The sequence below is a fragment of the Helianthus annuus genome, chromosome 9, assembly GCF_002127325.2.
Source record: "Helianthus annuus cultivar XRQ/B chromosome 9, HanXRQr2.0-SUNRISE, whole genome shotgun sequence".
In the NCBI taxonomy this organism is placed as follows: Eukaryota; Viridiplantae; Streptophyta; class Magnoliopsida; order Asterales; family Asteraceae; genus Helianthus; species Helianthus annuus.
In genome coordinates, this window is record NC_035441.2 from 65,276,324 (window position 1) to 65,281,072 (window position 4,749).

The 4,749-nt window shown below is 41.5% G+C and overlaps 1 non-coding gene across 1 annotated transcript; it reads left to right on the forward strand.

The window, feature by feature from the left end:
• The first annotated feature begins 1,367 nt into the window (after positions 1 to 1,367).
• LOC118482370 lies at positions 1,368 to 1,474 on the forward strand. Its single transcript, XR_004868411.1, has one exon. It is a non-coding gene; the product is annotated as a small nucleolar RNA R71 (small nucleolar RNA).
• Positions 1,475 to 4,749: the final 3,275 nt, after the last annotated feature.

Genomic DNA, 4,749 nt, shown 5'->3' on the forward strand with positions numbered 1-4,749 from the left:
CAACTGGATAAACGAATCTGCTTACCCTTACCAAGACATTCTCGATGACACCTTGTGGGAACTTGACGGATCGATCAGCGAGTTGTATGCTTATCTTTGTAGGGCTCGTGGTTCCCAAGCCAAGCCTTTTGAACATTGATGAGGGCATGAGGTTAATGCTAGCCCCTAGGTCGGCCAAGGCATTGCGAACGGGCGATTCCCCTATTGAGCATGGAATCGTGAAGCTTCCGGGATGGATTTTCTTTTGGGGTAGTTTATTGAGTACGAGGGCAGAGCATTCTTCGCCTAAATTAACTAATTGCAAATTTTCAATTTTCTTTTTATGTGTAAGGAAGTCCCTCATAAATTTAGAGTATTTGGGCATTTGGGTTAGGACTTCGATAAAAGGAATATTGACATGCAATTGTTTTAACAGACTTTCGAATTTTGCGAATTGCTCATTGGTCTTTTGACGAATTAACCTACCGGGGTACGGAACTCGAGGAGCCTTGGTAGGCTCTGGTGATGGAGGAGAGTTCTTTTCCTGCAGAGGTGTTGGCCTTGTTTCTTCCGTAGGTGGCGGTACTTCTGCAGGCCCTACGGTGCGGTTTCGTAGTGTGATGAGGTGAACTTGCGCCTTTGGGTTTGTTTCGGTATTGCTAGGTAATGCGCCTTGCGGTCTCTCGGAAAAATTTTGAGCTATTTGACTTATTTGTTTTTCTATGTTTTGAATGCTAGCTTGTTGATTCCTAAAATTAGATTCTAATTGTAGAAATCTTTCCGAGTTTTTCTTATCAGTGTCAGAGACGAGGCGAGATATAGTATCTTCGAGCCTTTCTCGTCCACCTTGTTGTTGAGTGAAATTTTGTGACTCATTTCTTGATTGCTGAAAGTTTGTTCGTTGGGTTTGTTGGTTACTACTATTGCCGGGTTCCCTCCAACCAAGGTTTGGGTGGTTTCGCCATCCTTGGTTGTAAGTTCCCGTTGGGGGACCCGACGGCCTAGGTCTATTATCAATGTAGTTTACCATTTCTTGTTGATCGTCCGTTTCTTTCATGCAACTCCAATTTTCATGTGACCCACCGCACCCTTCGCAAGCCATAACCGAGACTGTTTTTGTCATTTCTAATTTTTTTATTTTTGAAGAAAGGGCCTCGATTTGGGCTTGTAAAGAAGTGCTTTCGTCGACCTTATGGGCGCCCGGGGCGATAGACTTATTTCCCCGGGGGGTGTGCCATTGAAAATCGGTTTGAGCAATTTCCTCAATCTGATTATATATTTCGTGTGGGCGTCGATTACCTAAAAGTCCCCCGGAGCTAGAATCAAGTGTCTGCCTAGTGTGTGGCAACAATCCATTGTAGAAAGTGGATACTTGTTGCCATATTGCGAGGCCGTGATGGGGACACTTGCGTAATAGCTCCTTGAATCTTTCCCAAGTTTCATATAAGGATTCCCCATCCTCTTGTGAGTATGTATTAATTTCAGTCATTAATTTAGCAGTTTTAGCGGGAGGGAAATACTTATATAGAAATTTTTGGGCTAGTTCATCCCAGGTGTTTACCGATCTAGCTGGGAGGGCGTTGAGCCAAGCTTTCGCTCGGTCTTTTAGTGAGAATGGAAACATACGGAGGCGGATGGCGTCGTTTGATGCTCCATTGATCCGAAAGGTATCACATATTTCTAAGAAATTAGTTATATGTAGATGGGGATCCTCGTCCGCAAGCCCGTGGAAGGTTGCGGAGTTTTGGAGCATTTGTATCAAATGCGCTCGAAGTTCGAAGTTATTGGCTTCGACATTCGGAGCATTGATAGCGGCGCCTAGATTACCTACGGTGGGCCGTAGATAATCCATAAGGGTACGTTGGTCCGCCATTGGAGGTGGATCACCCGAAACCTTCTCTTGATTTTTGGCTTTTAACCTTTTTCTGAGAAAGCGTTCGGGTTCTTCTAATGGTTCTTTTATGTCTTTATTGGAACTGGAGCTCATACACTACGTGAGGTTGGCGTCGGGTTCCAAGTCCTGCAATAAAAACAGAAAAGAATGTTGGTCAGAAGGTTCACCACGGCCCCGTGTTGAGCGAACACGGCCCCGTGGTCGGAATTGCAGTGGTTGTTTTCCAGATCCCAGTTACTGGAAGTTGGACACGGCCCCGTGTTGCACCGGCACGGCCCCGTGGTCAGCCTTCTGTAACTTGAAAAACAAAAACTGCCAGTAACGATGCTGAGCACGGCCCGTGTCCGACCAGGCACGGCCCCGTGCCGAGCTCCGCAGAAGCTGAAAATCTAAGAATAAAAATCCTAAAAAATTAAAGAAAAATAAAAATATGATTAGGCCGTTGATTCCTAATTTTCTTAAAATCCTTGTGTCCCCGGTAGCGGCGCCAAAAACTTAATGTGTGTCGGTGTGTATATATTTTTGATGTATATTTAAGCCCCTTTTTACACTTTTAACCAAGTTTTAAATTTATAAAACACGATATTTACTAACACTAAACACACATATGGGCAAGTGCACCCATCGTGGACGTAGTATAGTGTTGGTAAGATACCGAGGTCGTCCAAGGACACAAGAGCTTTTAGTACCGGTTTATCCTCAACGTCTAATCAAATCAAAAAAGTTAGAAAAAATGTTTTTAAACTAAGAAAATAAAAACTAACTAAATGCTGAAAAATAAAAATAAAATAAAAACAGATAGACAAGATGAATCACTTGGATCCGACATGTGTATTAGTATAACCTTTGATTATTTTTGCACTTTTGCACTTGTTTAAGAGATTATCTTAGTTATTGTAGTAGGCCCCTCTTTTGAAGGTGACGTTACCCTCAACCCAGTAGTTTGAGTCAGCAAGGATACAATCCTAAAGGGTCGGATTATTGAAAGATAATTAATTAAGTTATTAATGCAAATTGTGGTAGGCCCCGCTTTTGGCGGTGACGTTACCCTCGGCTAAGTAGTCTGAATCAGCAGGGATACAGTCCTAAATAGCCGGGTTATAGTATTAATAGTAGTTAACTTATGAGGGGGTCAAAGAGTTTGGATCCCCGCCATCCAATACCTATGGGCATTGAAGGAGATCCTACTAAATTTGACCCAGGTCCCAAGCAGGACCTCTAAACGCTGAACAAGGGCAAGACCCTTACCAAACCGTTCCCTTAACCCCCGACCAGGTAGCCAACATACCTCCATATAGACCGTGGAGATATGAATGGTGAAAATCTTTTATTTTATATAGACAGTAAAATAATGCCAAGACACCACGGACAAACGATAAGGAAAGATCACCTTCAACATAAGTAACTAGTTATTAAAGTCATTAATACAAAACCAAATAAAAGGTGCAAAAGATTAAAAATAAAAAGTATTATACTAAACACTTGTCTTCACCAAGTGATGTAAGAGACTTAGGCAAACATGGCCTTGATTGTCAAGAACTCTTACTATCAATCTTGGATCCCGAGAAGACTCACACACTCTACGATGGACAATGGATGATGGTGGTGGATGATGGTGTTATGGTGGTGGTGGGTGGTGGATGAAGTGTGAGAGAGGTGGTGTGCCAAGGGATGAGAGAAAATGAAGCCAAGCTCCTCTATTTATAGGCTGAACAGAAGGCTGGACACGGCCCCGTGTCCGCTGGACACGGCCCCGTGCCCGTCTGACATTCTCTCTCTTCATTAATTGTAATTGCGAATTACAATTAATGCGCCTGAAGTACTTTCACCACGCCCCCGTGCCCGCTGGACACGGCCCCGTGGTGGGCAATGGAAGCTTCTACTGGTTTGTCTTTTCTGCTGCTTCCTGGGCACGCCCCCGTGTTCGCTAAACACGGGGCGTGTTCAGACTCTGTTTCTTCTCCTTTGCCTTGGGAGGTGCCGTTGAGGGTCCGGGCAGTCTACTTTTGTTCCTTTTCTTGTATTTATGCTAGAATTAGTTGTCTTTTTGCTTCTTTTGTGATTCTGAGCTTATTTAATCCTGAAAATGCAAAAGGAAGACAAAAACACTATTTTTCGAACATTAGTACTTAAAAAGGGTTAGTTTTATGCCTTAATTGATGTGATTTATATGTTGTATTTTACACACATCAAATACCCCCACACTTGAACTTTTGCTTGTCCTCAAGCAAAACTCTTTAAATTTGGCTTACACTCCCAAATGGAATAGGTAGAAGTGAATGTTTTAGCTTGTCCTAGAGTGTCGGGAATCCAAGGTCTTTATAAGTTTTATTTTTATTTATTTACAATCCTATTCGTTATGATTTATTTTGAACTTTTCATAAGATAAATTACTTATTTGGGCATAGCATGCCTTATTAAAATTCCATTTATATACAAGTTCACATACCTCACGGGAGATCACTCAACACTCGACCGAAGGTGTATATTTTTAGTGAATCACTCGAGAGCGGCATGGAACTTACGCCTTCCATAGGCTTGCCAAGCAATCAATCCTCCTCCTTTTTAACTTTTTACCTTTGTAAATATCAAGAGGACTTTTGGGGTGAAGGGTTAGGCTTGGGTAAAAGGTGGGTGGTTGGGTTAGTGGTTAGTAAAAAGGGCGAAAATCGTAACAAGCGTCGGTTTTCGTGAAGTACCTTGTTTTTAGTGACTTTTTATTTTTGAAGTATTTCTCCAAACAAGCTTTTATATAGCTTTTGTTTGTTTTTGACTTCATCAATATATATATATATATATATATATATATATATATATATATATATATATATATATATATATATATATATATATATATATATATATATATATATATT